The sequence below is a fragment of the Phyllobates terribilis genome, unplaced genomic scaffold, assembly GCF_046119375.1.
Source record: "Phyllobates terribilis strain yellow unplaced genomic scaffold, ASM4611937v1 Scaffold_7__3_contigs__length_470593459, whole genome shotgun sequence".
NCBI lineage: Eukaryota > Metazoa > Chordata > Amphibia > Anura > Dendrobatidae > Phyllobates > Phyllobates terribilis.
The window spans coordinates 259,769,378-259,783,798 of NW_027362767.1; the positions used below are offsets into that span (position 1 = coordinate 259,769,378).

Sequence of the window (14,421 nt, forward strand, 5' to 3'; positions counted from 1 at the left end):
GCCATGACAATTGGTGACTACTAAGGTTAACCTTATACAAGGTGGGCCATGATAATCAGTGACCACTATGGTTAGCCTTATACAGGGTGGGCCATGACAATTCATAACTACTAAGGTTAGCCTTATACAGGTGGGTCACAATAACCAGTAACCACTATGGTGAGCTTTATACAGGGTGGGTCACGATACGGTGACCACTCAGATTAGCTTTATAAAAGGTGGGCCACGATACGGTGGCCACTAAAGTTAGCCTTATACAGGGTGGGCCATGATAAGGTTAGCCTTATACTGGGCGGACCACAATAACCGGTGACCACTATGGTTAGCTTTATACATATTGGGCCATGATATGATGACCACTTAGATTAGCTTTATACAGGGTGTGCCACAATACGTGAACATTAAGGTTAGCTTTATACAGGGTGGGCCATGATAACCGGTGACCTCTAGGGTTAGCCTTATACAGGGTAGGCCACAATAACTGGTGACCGCTATGGTTAGCCTTACACAGGTTGGGCCACGATAATCGGTGACCACTAAGGTTAGCCTTATACAGGGTGGGGCAGCAGTGTAAGAGTTGGCTATGATGGTAGACGCTATTGGACTTCCTGCGTCTCCTGTATCGGGTCATTACATTCTTCCTCCTTTATCCTGTAGAAGCCACGCTCGCGTGGTCTGGTTTTCGTGACCCACCCTGTGGTTCCATATGGGGATGTCAATACAACATAGAGACTTGAAAGATGAATGCCCATATAACCTGAGACTCTCCTGAAACTACAACTCCCATTCGACACGTTTGCATGCTGAGAGTTGCAGAGACCCAAGGACTGGAGGGTCCCAGGGTGCAGACCTCTGATCTATAGGAAGATACATGAATAAAGCGTAATACAAGTGTAACGAGAAGTTCTGCTACTTTCCAATGTTACTGGAAGACCTCTGCTTGCTGTCAGTGAATTGCAATCTGAAAACCCTCCCTTGCCAGATATTTCCCACAGCTGAGTGTTTGTTACAGTTGTAACCAGTTCTGTTCTGTGAGCTAATTACATCAGAAGCCCAGAGCTCTCCCCTGTGCTGATGGTTTTGTTACAATGTGTCAGTCTGGAGTTCAGGCTTATCACCTACAGTATACAGAGGATAGTAACAGACCCTTAGCTGATACATTTCAGCCTCTGGATTTAAGTAGGTTAACATTCACTGTCAGCAATCAGAGATCTTTAAAAGGTAATATAAAGTCTATTAGAAACCACCTCAGACCAGAGACCCCCTTTACCTTGGATTTGTAGGTAACCATCCTACAAAGATACCTGGATAAGACCCCCGTGCCTCCGCCACAGGACAATGATTTTTCGGTCCCTGTCATCTAGGAATCTGCGCCCTCTCCGCCTCCTTGTTTTTCTCCTATTCTGGATGTTTTTGGGGGTTAAAATTCCTGGAATCTTCTCGTGAGTGGCCGTAATGGAAAACACATGTAAACATGTGTACACAGGCTGCCCGCTCCTCTCCTCATGCCATGTGCTCCCTACTCTGCTCCTCATCACCCAAAAGCTTCCTTGTATTTTGCAGAGATACATCCTCAAATAGCATTTAAGTCCTTGATTGGTCCTCTTCTGTAAAAGTTATTACAAAGTCTTTTCAGCAATTTCCGTTCCTGGGAAATCTGGGTGACAAGTAATAGCCCCCACAACAACAGTTAGAGGGTTTGTCACTCATCTTTCCCATAATGCTGGAATATAAAGTCATACATCTAGGTAGATTTGCCTTTCAGGAGTCTGGGAAAGCTGCCTCATGCAAGAAGTGGTGAAAACATACTGTGTTTTATATATATATATATATATATATATATATATATATATATACTCACACACAAATGTAGCAGAGCTAAATCTGTCAGTGTTGAAATATAGCTATTTTGTATTTAGCATAATAAATATCACCCGGACTGGATGCTGTCTATGGTCTTCATACTTTTATACAGTTATTTAAATATATACACTGCAAAAATAAGATACACATACCCCAATGTAAATACTTCCAAACAGTCCTAACATAATAACACTATAAACCACCATACAATGTACAGGAGCTTCTCACAAAATTAGAATATCATCAAAAATGTAATTTATCTCAGTTCTTCAATACAAAAAGTGAAACTCATATATTATATAGAGTCATTACAAACAGAGTGATCTATTCCAAGTGTTTATTTCTGTTAATGATGATGATTACGGCTTACAGCCAATGAGAACACACAAGTCATTATCTCAGTAAATTAGAATAATTAACAAAAAAACACCTGCAAAGGCTTCCAAGGCGTTTAAAAAGGTCCCTTATTCTGTTTCACTAGGCTCCAAATAAAACTGCTGACTTGACAGATGTCCAGAAGGCAGTCATTGTCACACTCCACAAGGAGGGTAAGCCACAAAAGGTCATTGCTAAAGAAGCTGGCTGTTCACAGAGTGCTGTATCCAAGCATATTAATGGAAAGGTGAGTGGAAGGAAAAAGTGTGGTAGAAAAAGGTGCACAAGCAACCGGGATAACCGCAGCCTTGAAAGGATTGTTAAGAAAAGGCCATTCAAAAATTTGGGGGAGATTCACAAGGAGTGGACTGCTGCTGGAGTCATTGCTTCTAGAGCCACCAGACACAGACGTATCCAGGACATGGGCTACAAGTGTCACATACCTTGTGTCAAGCCCCTCATGACCAATAGACAACGCCAGAAGCGTCTTACCTGGGCCAAGGAGAAAAAGACCTGGACTGTAGCTCAGTGGTCCAAGGTGTTGTTTTCAGATGAAAGTAAATTTTGCATTTCATTTGGAAATCAAGGTCCCAGAGTCTGGAGGAAGAGTGGAGAGGCCACAATCCAAGCTGCTGGAGGTCTAGTGTGAAGTTTCCACAATCAGTGATGGTTTGGGGAGCCATGTCATCTGCTGGTGGAGGTCCACTGTGTTTTATCAAGACCAAAGTCAGCGCAGCCGTCTACCAGGACATTTTACAGCACTTCATGCTTCCCTCTGCCGACAAGCTTTTTGGAGATGGAAATGTCATTCTCCAGCAGGACTTGGCCCCTGTCCACACTGCCAAAAGTACCAATACCTGGTTTACACACAGCAGTATCACTGTGCTTAATTGGCTGCAAACTCGCCTGACCTTAACCTCATAGAGAATCTATTATAGAGAATCTATGGGATATTGTCAAGAGGAAGATGAGACCCCAGACCCAACAATGCAGACGAGCTGAAGGCTGCTATCAAAGCCACCTGGGCTTCCATAACACCTCAGCAGTGCCACAGGCTGATCGCCTCCATGCCACATTGCCACATTGATGCAGTAATTGATGCAAAAGGAGCCCCGACCAAGTATTGAGGGCATTTACTGAACATACATTTCAGTAGGACAACATTTCAGATTTTAACCACTTCGCGCCAGAGCCTGTTTTTGCCTTCGTGACCGGGCCAATTTTTTCAATTCTGACCACTGTCACTTTATGAGGTAATTACTCTGGAACGCTTCAACGGATCCCCCTGATTCTGAGATTGTTTTTTTGTGACATATTGTACTTCATGATAGTGGTAAAATTTCTTCGATATCACTTGCGTTTATTTGTGAAAAAATCGGAAATTTGGCGAAAATTTTGAAAATTTTGCAATTTTCAAACTTTGAATTTTCATGCCCTTTAATCAGAGAGATATGTCACCCAAAATAGTTAATGAATAACATTTCCCACATGTCTACTTCACATCAGCACAATTTTGGAACCAAAATTTTTTTCTGTTAGGAAGCTATAAGGGTTAAAAGTTGACCAGCGATTTCTCATTTTTACAACAATATTTACAAAAACATTTTTTTAGGGACCACATCTTATTTGAAGTGACTTTGAGGAGCCTTTATGACAGAAAATACCCAAAAGTGATACCATTCTAAAAACTGCACCCCTCAAGGTGCTCAAAACCACATTCAAGAAGTTTATTAACCCTTCAGGTGCTTCACAGGAATTTTTGGAATGTGGAAGAAAACAATGAACATTTAACTTTTTTTCACAAAACTGCTACTTTAGCCTCAAATTTTTAATTTTCACAAGGGCAGCCAGAAAAAATGGACCCCAAAATGTGTTGTGCAATTTCTCCTGAGCACGCTGATACCCATATGTGGTGCAAAGCCACTGTTTGGGTGCACGGCATGGCTCGGAAGGTAAGGAGCGCCATTTGACTTTTGGAATGGAAATTTGACTGGAATCGATAGCGGACGCCATGTTGCATTTGGAGAGCCCCTGAGGTGCCTAAACAGAGGAAACCCCCAACAAGTCACCCCATTTTGGAAACTAGACCCCTCAAGGAACTTATCTAGATGTGTGGTGAGCACCTTGAACCCCCAGGGACTTCACACAATTTTATAATGTTGAAGGGTGAAAATAAAAAAACACATTTTTAACACAAAACTGCTACTTTAGCCTCAAATTTTTAATTTTCACAAGGGCAGCCAGAAAAAATGGACCCCAAAATGTGTTGTGCAATTTCTCCTGAGCACGCTGATACCCCATATGTGGTGCAAAGCCACTGTTTGGGCGCACGGCATGGCTCGGAAGGTAAGGAGCGCCATTTGACTTTTGGAATGGAAATTTGACTGGAATGGATAGCGGACGCCATTTTGCATTTGGAGAGCCCCTGAGGTGCCTAAACAGAGGAAACCCACAACAAGTGACCGAATTTTACAATCTACTCCTCTGTATAAATTAATCTAGTGGTGGGAAAATAAGTAGGTAAATGGTCACTAAACCCATAGATGAATTCCCACAGAGGTGTCATTTCCATAATGGGGTCACTTCAGGGGGGATTATGCTGTTCTGGCACTTTTCAGAGTACCAGAGCTAAAGAATCCCCCCTGAAGTGACCCCATTTTGGAAATGACACCCCTCTGGGAATTCATCTATGGGTTTAGTGACCATTTTAACTCGATAGATGATTTCCAGAAACAAGCACGCAATGGAAGGTTTAGATTCTGGAGAACCCCCCCTGGAAATTAAGTGAGCTCTACTCGAATGTGTCATTCACTAAATGAACCAAATGTTTGAATGACAAATTGGGATACATTTTTACAGTTTAAAAATGTGGTTCTGTGTGGTAGATTTTAAAGCAGTCAGTGACGCATAAGGCTGGCAATGATGGGCATTGTGGGCAATAGTAGCGGGTATCACGCCTCATTCCTCTCTTAGTACATACACGACATCTTTTCTGGGGGTTCCTTCTTGTTTCCGTTGCTGGAATAAGTGCAATAAAATGTCGCTCAGTGAGTCTTTTCACATCCTCAGATTCTAATGGATGAGCGGGGCTAACACTTTGAAAGACAAGATTTTCAATGACCTTTTCTTGATAATCAAGAAAAGGATCTGAATTTCCTGCTTTTTTGTACAACACAAAAGAATTGTATGTGGCCACCTGAAACAAATAGATAACCAACTTTTTATACCAGGTATAGGACTTTCTTGATACCTGGTATGGCTGTAGAACCTGGTCTGCAAGGTCCACACCCCCCATGTGTTTGTTGTAGTCAATGACTGACACAGGTTTTTGCTTCGGAGTGGTGGATCCTAGTTCTACAGTGGCCCTTGTGGCATCTGTGTGGATCGAGCTGAGGACAAAAATATCCCTCTTATCCCTATATTTCAGGGCAAGCAGCTCTCCGTTGCGTACAGCCCCTGACTGCCCCTTTTGGAACTTTTGGTTGACCAATGGTTGTGGAAACCCCTGACGGTTTTTACGGATGGTCCCACAAGCCCCGATGTTGTGTTCAACCAGACTTTTAAATAGGGGTATGCTGGTGTAATAATTGTCCACATATAGATTGTAGCCTTTTTGAAAAAATGGACTTATCAGCTCCCAAACAATTTTTCCAGATGTCCCCAGATAAGTAGGGCATCCTGGTGGGTTTAGTTGGCTGTCTTTCCCCTCATATATGCGGAAAGCGGATGTGTATCCGGTTGAACTTTCGCACATTTTATAGAGCTTTATTCCAAACCTTGCCCTTTTAGATGGGATAAATTGCTTGAGGTGCAGTCTTCCTTTGAATTTTACAAGGGACTCATCTATAGAAATATTTTGTGTTGGGGTGTAGAGGCTTAAGAATTTTTCTGACAAATTTTCAATGATGGGTCTAATTTTATATAACCTGTCATGTTCTGGGGCATTTCTGGGCAGGCATTGACTATTGTCGTTAAAATGCCAAAACCGCATGAGCATTTCATAACGGGTCCTAGGCAGAATGACTGAAAACATAGGGGTGGCTTGAACAGGGTGGTTGGACCAGTAGGATCGAATGCTCGGTTTTTTAACAAGCCCCATGGCAAATGTAAGTCCTAAAAATTTTTTGATTTCCGGGACATTAGTTGGTGTCCATAAATTTGCCCTAGCATAGTAAGATCGGGGATTCTGGCTTATGAATTGGGATGCATATAAATTTGTTTGCACGACAATATGCTCTAGCAAGCTGTCTGTAAAAAACAAATTAAAAAAATGAATTGGTCCAAAATCTTCCACCTCCACATTTATACCAGGAGTGGCGTTGAAATCAGGGCTGAATGGAGCAGCCGAATCCGAAGCCTCCCATCTGGGAAATGCTAGATCATGTGGCAAAGCCCCTTGTACACTGGCGTGCGCCAATTCACTAGTAGCAGGGACAGCGCTTGTACTGGGCAGTGTTCCCTGATTTGGAGACGTTTCTCCAGTAGCGCTATTTGCCCCTATTGCTGTACTGGTCCTTGGGCTTGAGGATGGACCAGAATCACTGCTCATTTCTGAGCTCTCAGTGTCGCCGCTACTAAAGCCCTCAAAATCCACATCGCCATCTGAGATTGCGCTGTCATCAGTGTCAGAACACAGCAGGGCATTCACCTCCTCAGCGGTATAAGTCTGACGGGCCATTTTATTTTTAGATTTTTTGACTGGACTGAACGGACCGGACTGAACGGACGGGACTGATCTGACAGGACTGACTGACCTGACAGGACTGACTGATCTGACAGGACTGACTGACTGATCTGACAGGACTGACTGACTGATCTGACAGGACTGACTGACTGACAGATCTGACAGGACTGACTGACTGACAGATCTGACAGGACTGACTGACTGACAGATCTGACAGGACTGACTGACTGGACTGATCTGACAGGACTGACTGACAGGACTGACTGACTGACAGATCTGACAGGACTGACAGATCTGACTGACTGACAGATCTGACAGGACTGACTGACTGACAGATCTGACAGGACTGACTGATCTGACAGGACTGACTGACTGATCTGACAGGACTGACTGACTGATAGATCTGACAGGACTGACTGACTGATCTGACAGGACTGACTGACTGATCTGACAGGACTGACTGATAGATCTGACAGGACTGACTGATAGATCTGACAGGACTGACTGACTGACAGATCTGACAGGACTGATCTGACAGGACTCACTAACCCTAACTCTTACTTTCTTTTTTATTTTATTTTTTTTACTTTCACAGTGGCAAGGCTGACACAGCTCTTGTCACACTGTTTCTCCTCTGCTCTCTCACTGAGATCGAGGAGAAACCGTGTATTTATCAGGCAGATCGCCCGGGAAAGTTTGTTGCTAAAACAAACTTCCCTGGTGATCTCTCTGATTGGCTGGTGTGACGCTGACATCATCGAGACCTGAGCCAATCAGGTCTCAATGATGTCAGAGATCACAGCACCGGGATCCCCGCTGCTCCTGAGGTATGTGGGGGGTCCCGATCGCCGACCACCAGCTGTTGCTATCTTTTAAATGCCGCGATCGCTATGGATCGCGGCATCTAGAAGATAGGAACAGGTTAACATCATGGGGACCTGATCCATTCAGGTCCCCATGATGCCACATGTCAGAGCTATCGCTCTGAACCGGTACCGCAGCGCTAGCAGGACCCTGGGGGTCCTGAGCGCTGCGGGACCACCCACCGTTTTTAAACGTCGGCGCTGCACAGAGCCCGGGCAGCGCCGACGTTTATGTACAGTGGGCGGTCCTGAACCGGTTAAAACATTTTTCAAGCTGTTGTTATACAGTATTCTCATTTACTGAGATAATGACTTTTGTGTTTTCATTGGCTGTAAGCCATAATCATCAACATTAACAGAAATAAACACGTGAAATAGATCACTCTGTTTGTAATGACTCTAAATAATATAGGAGTTTCACTTTTTGTATTCAAGAACTGAAATAAATTTAATTTTTGAGAATATTCTAATTTTGTGAGAAGCACCTGTATATACAATACCACCAAACTGTGCTCACATAATGCCACCATACTGTGCTCATATAATACTGTGATACAGTATACATATATATTATCATACAGTGTTCATATAATATTCCCATACAGTGCTCACATACTACTAGCATACAGTGCACATATAATACCGTCTTAAAGTGCACATATGCTACCACCATACGGTGATAACATTTTACTGCAATATGTTGCTTACAAAATACCACCATACAGTGGCAAATATATCGACATATGATGCTCACATAACACCCCCGTACAGTGCTCATATAATACCGTCAAACACTGCTCACATAACACTGCCTTAAAGTTCTCACATAGTACTGCCATACGGTACACATATATATTACTGTACAGTTTTCATATAATATTCCAATACAGTGCTCAATACTTCGACATACAGTGCACATATAATACCTCCATGCTCAAAAAATACTGCCCTACTGTGAACATATAACACCACCATACAGTGGAATCACAGTAAAGGATCTATATAGTTACGGTACCAACCAATCTAACAATTCACAGAACTCGTACTTCTTCAAGACAAATTCTAAAATATAACTTTTAATATCTGGATTGAATTATTGACAGCCATAAAATAACAAACCACAACATCAGTGCACAATGAGAGGAGGGGATAGTGCCTCACCCTATTTAGGCCCTATCTCACCCTACCTTGAAGCGGAGGTTAGCACCCTATTTTCCTGCGCAATGGCGCCCCCGCTCAGCGATGACTGTCCCTGGGATCCCTATAACACCCTATATTGACGGCCAATGGGGTACAGGGATTCTTAGTGGAGAACACACAGTTTCTTGTGACAAATAGAAGCAATGCAAAAAAAATACTCAAAAAGTTTTTATATATCTGTAGCCCTGATCAGTACAATTTGGCCACAGATACAAAAGGGTGCATGAATATAATCAAAGCGCATTACATGGATCAATTTTTAAAATTTTTTTGTTTGCTCAAAATCATGCCACATAGAAAGATAAATCTTAAAATGCATTACTAAATTTCCATGACATGGATAGAGGATCCACTTCAAGATAATACTCAATGCACAATCAGCTTATATATAGCTCTTGATCTCAGTTACTAAATTGTCCTGGACCAGGGATCCATTTAATACAAATAAATACCAAATCTATACATATATGACTTAATGCCTGCCACAACTAAGATTGCATGTCATGAATGAAAATATATCGTGCATATATGACTCAATGCCTGTACAACTCAACGCGTTTCCCCTTTTACCAAGGTTCATCAGGAGTATCTTATTTAGGCAAATTTTCCAAAGACATAATGTATAATGTCAAGGTTTACTTATCTGAGTCCTCCATATGTAAAAGCACAAAGTCTCCACCATCTCTCTGTAGAATATTTTGGGAGTCCAGAGAGAGTCCCCACTATAATAAATGTGCTTGTATTGGAGAGTCCATCTGTTCAAACACCCTCTTTTATATATAAATCCCCTTCTCATTCATCAGTAAAGTGCATACAGTGCGCCTGGTTGACCGGATATTACATTAATTCAACACCGGTGACATGATCAAGCAGGCTAACATGCGTTACATAGCACGAGGAACATGTGCAGGAAAATAGGGTGCCAACATCCGTGGCAAGGTAGGGTGAGATAGGGCCTAAATAGGGTGCGGTACTACCACCATACATTTTGCAGCTATACAGTGCTTACAAAATACCACCGTACAGTTACACATATACCCACATACAATACTCACATAATACCGCCATACAGTGCACATATAATACCATCAAATTCCACATAATACCACCATACACTGCTCACTTTATACAAGAATACAGTACATAATACTGTTATATAGTGACCAAATAACTCCATACATAAACAATTTTATATCAGTACTGTGCGATAAAATACCGCTTTAGGCCGAAATCAGGTGTCCATGGACTGACTGCGGGTGTCCTGCCCTGAATGTGCCAGCTTCATATATTCCTATGGGGCCATTGAGTTTGGGTCAGGAGACGTGCGGCCGGTCCATGCATCACGCTCCAATGTCCATACACGGGCCATGTTACAATGTGTTACTATCTGTAGTGATTCTATTGCATTAGAGGAATAATGTGCTGCAAAAAGACAGAATATTCACCAAGTCAGCTGCTGCTTTCTGTATGCTCCCAAAACCTGTAAACTACAAAATATATAGCAGAGCTACATAAACTGTCTCATGTGTGCACAACACACCGTTATAGTACAGTGTGATGAAATGACAACCTCAGCTCTGCTACATCCTCGTATTTCGTATGTACGCCTTTTAAGTAAAGCTGTTTTCTATACAGCCAATTAAAATACCAGCTGGGGGGAGAAGGAATATACAGATGGTCCAGTGGATCAAATGCAGATGCTATGACAAGGCCCTTTCCCCGGAGATGACATTAGGATTAGGCCAGTTATTTACGAGTGAGGAGGGATCGGCACAGGAAGATCCTCCCATGAGGACAGGGGAATGTGTTGTACGATTACCCTGACAGAGCAGCTCGGACTTCTACATGCGTCTTATTGTCACTGGGCGAAAGTGAAATTATTTTATTCTGTCAACTAATAATCCAGACAGGTTGATAATCTGAAAAATAATGTGGAATTTCAAAAGACGTTCTCCACCCTTAGGGTATGTTCACATAGAGATTTTTCATAGAGTTTTCAAAACTGAGAACATACCATGAGAACATACCCTTACTAATTCAGAATGCTTAATAATATGACACATATGGGGCCCATATATGTTCATGTATAATATATTTACACTGAACATGCTGCTTCTCAAACATGCTGCCATGCTAAAGCTACTGAACAACAGTCGTATACCTTACAGAGATGACATCACGGTGTACAAGTCATCATGACCACTAAATAGCTTAAATAACATTGTCATATAGTCTCTAAATAATGCCACCATAAAGAACCCCAAAAATCAAGTGCTTCAGACTAATAGCGCCCAAACACTGCAATCATACAGGCCTAAATAAAACCATTATACAGTGCTTAAATAAAACCACCATACTGTGACAAATAATATTACCGGGAAGTATCCTTTACTTTTAAATAACACCACCAAACCGTGCCCAACTACTGCAATCATAAAGTGCTCAACTAAGACTACTGTATATGCCTAAATAAAGCCTCCATACTATGCTTAAATAATACCACCACCCATCACCTAAATAAAACCACAATACTGTGCCAGAAAACATATATTTTTACATAATCTCATCCACCATACAATGCCCACCTACTGCTATTATACAGTGCTTAATTAAGACCACCACACACTGCCTACATAAAACCACCATAAAAAATAGCCCAAAACATTATAAACTTCCCAAAAAGATACCGCTGTACAGTGCCCAAATAATATCGCCATACAACACCCACAACACGTCACATGGATAACTTCCTAGGAAGGTGGTTTCTTCTAATAGTGATTGGCTGATGGTTCTTTCAGGATCCAGCATCGGGTCGTCTATGGTGGGCAGACACATGGCGTTACCCAGAAATATTGGCATTGACGGTACGAGCCGCTTCCATGTACGGGCTGTGCTTTGGCTCATGTCCCTCTCATTCTTCCTCCTGTCACATGTAAGTCATTAGGGCAGGCCTGCACATGACGCAGGTCGCTCCAGCACCGTGCCATCTTACATCTGGCATAAAACAGAGGAAAATGAATAATGTGGAATGTGATATGTGCCATAAATGTGGGTGCGGGCAGAGATGATGTAACCGCATGTACAAAACACAGTGAGGACTATAACAGGGCGAAAACTGGCTGTTAACACGGCGCTAACATGGTCCCAAAATGTCCTCTGACACCCCACTATACAGAATATAGCGCAAGCCTGAAAAATCTCCCGTTTCCCCAGAACAAGTGGGGTTAGGGTCAGGGGTGAAGGTAAATAGGGTATTAGATCCTTGGCTGTGGTTAGGACATGAGATTAGAGTAGGGTATAAGGTATAGGGTTTGTATATAGGATTATATTTAGGATATAGGGTCATGATTAGAGTATACACTATAGGGTTATGGTATAAGGCAGAGGTCCCCAACCGCCGGTCCGCGGACCAGGACTGGGCCGTTGGGGTTTTTCAGCCGGTCCGCGGCGCCGCTGACAGCTAGCTCCGCGGCCCTGCGCCTGGTCAGAGCTCGCTCTGTGTGGATTTATAATGTTTTCTGCCATAGCCGTGACAGCTCGCAGCTCCCGGCAGAGAACATTATGCAGGACGGGGTGGGGCGTCGGGCGGGTCTTAGTGACGCAGCCCTCCACAGCACAGCATGGTACCTGTTGTACGTCACGGGGCGGGTCTTAGTGACGCGGCCCTCCTGCACAGCATGGTGTGTTCCTGACGGGGTGGGGCGGCAGGCTCTCCTCACTGACACGCCCCCGGCAGAACATGTTATGTGGGGCGTGCTGGGGCAGCAGACTGGCTTCAGTGACGCAGCTCCCGGTACCGGTGTTCAGTGTGTAGCGCTGCTAAGCAGCAGTGCTGTATACACTGACGCTCAATGTACAATGCTGCTACTTAGCAGCGCTGTACACCGAGGTCCCGCCAGCATCCTCCCCATACAGCTCCACCCCTCCATAACCCCACCCCCATATGACCAAAGCCCCGCCCCCACCCCCACCGGGCCATGGAAAACTGGTCTTGCTTAAAGCCGGTCCCTGGTGCAAAAAAGGTTGGGGACCTCTGGTATAAGGTATAGGGTTGTGGTTACGGTATGAGGTACAGGGTTATGGGTATAAGATTGGAAGTGAGGGTATAAGGTATAGGGTTATGGTATAAGGTTTAGGGTTATGGTAAAGGTACAGGGTTATGGAATAAGGTTTAGGGTTATAGTATAAAGTATAGGGTTATGGTACAGGTATAGGGTTATGGTATAAGGTCATAGGGTTACAGTATAACGTATAGGGTTATGGTAAAGGTATAGGGTTATGGTATAACGTATAGGGTTATGGTATAAGGTTTAGGGTTATAGTATAAAGTATAGAGTTATGGTATAAGGTTATAGGGTTATAGTGTAAAGGTATAGGGTTATGGTATAAGGTATACGGTTATGAGTTATTGTATAAGGTTTAGGGTTATAATATAAAGTATAGGGTTATGGTAAAGGTACAGTTGTACTCAAAAGTTTACATACCCCGGCAGAATTTTTCCTTTCATGGCCTTGTTTCAGAGAATATGAATGATAACAAAAAAACTTTTTCTCCACTCATGGTTATTGGTTGGGTGAAGCCAATTATTGTCAAACTACTGTGTTTTCTCTTTTAAAATCTTAATGACAACCAAAAACATCCAAATTACACAGATCAAAAGTTCACATACCCTGGTGATTTTGGCTTGATAACATGCACAGAATTTGACACAAATGGGTTTGAAGGGCTACTAAAGGTAACATCCTCACCTGTGAACTGTTTGCTTGTAATCAGTGTGTGCATAAAAGCTGAGTGAGTTTCTGGGATCCAGAGAGTCTCTTGCATCTTTCATCCAGCCACTGACGTTTCTGGATTGTGAGTCATGGGGAAAACAAAAGAATTGTCAACAGATCTACGGGAAAAGGTAGTTGAATTGTATAACACAGGAAAGGGATACAAAAAAAACATCCAAGGAATTGATAATGCCAGTCAGCAGCGTTCAAACTGTGATTAACAAATGGAAAATCAGGGGCTCTGTAAAAACCAAACCACGGTGAGGTAGACCAACAAAAAATTCGGCCACAAATGCCAGGAAAATTGTTCGGGATGCAAAGAAAAACCCACAAATAACATCCGATGAAATTCAGGACTCTCTGAAAACTGGCGGTGTGGCAGTTTCAAGATGCACAATAATGAGGCACTTGAAGAAAAATGGGCTGCATAGTCGAGTCGCCAGAAGAAAGCCATTACTGCGCAAATGCCACAAAGTATCTCGCCTACAATACGCCAAACAGCACAGAGACAAGCCTCAAAACTTCTGAAACAAGGTAATTTGGAGTGATGAGACCAAAATTGAACTTTTTGGCCACAACCATAAACGTTATATTTGGAGAGAGTTCAACAAGGCCTATGAAGAAAGGAACACCATTCCTACAGTAAAGCACAGAGGTGGATCGC

The 14,421-nt window shown here is 42.9% G+C and overlaps 1 protein-coding gene across 7 annotated transcripts in view; it reads right to left on the bottom strand.

The window, feature by feature from the left end:
• LOC141154488 (discoidin domain-containing receptor 2-like) overlaps nucleotides 1–14,421 on the bottom strand; it is a 143,859-nt gene that overhangs the window by 38,457 nt on the left and 90,981 nt on the right. For 3 of the 7 annotated variants that reach the window (XM_073640499.1, XM_073640496.1, XM_073640498.1), the window contains one exon: nucleotides 13,734–13,832. The exons of 3 other annotated variants lie outside the window; for them this stretch is intronic. The gene's annotated coding sequence lies outside the window, so the exon portion shown is untranslated. Of the gene's footprint in view, nucleotides 1–1,270; nucleotides 1,292–13,733; nucleotides 13,833–14,421 lie in introns of those variants that run through there. One more of the 7 variants, XM_073640500.1, reaches the window with a different exon arrangement.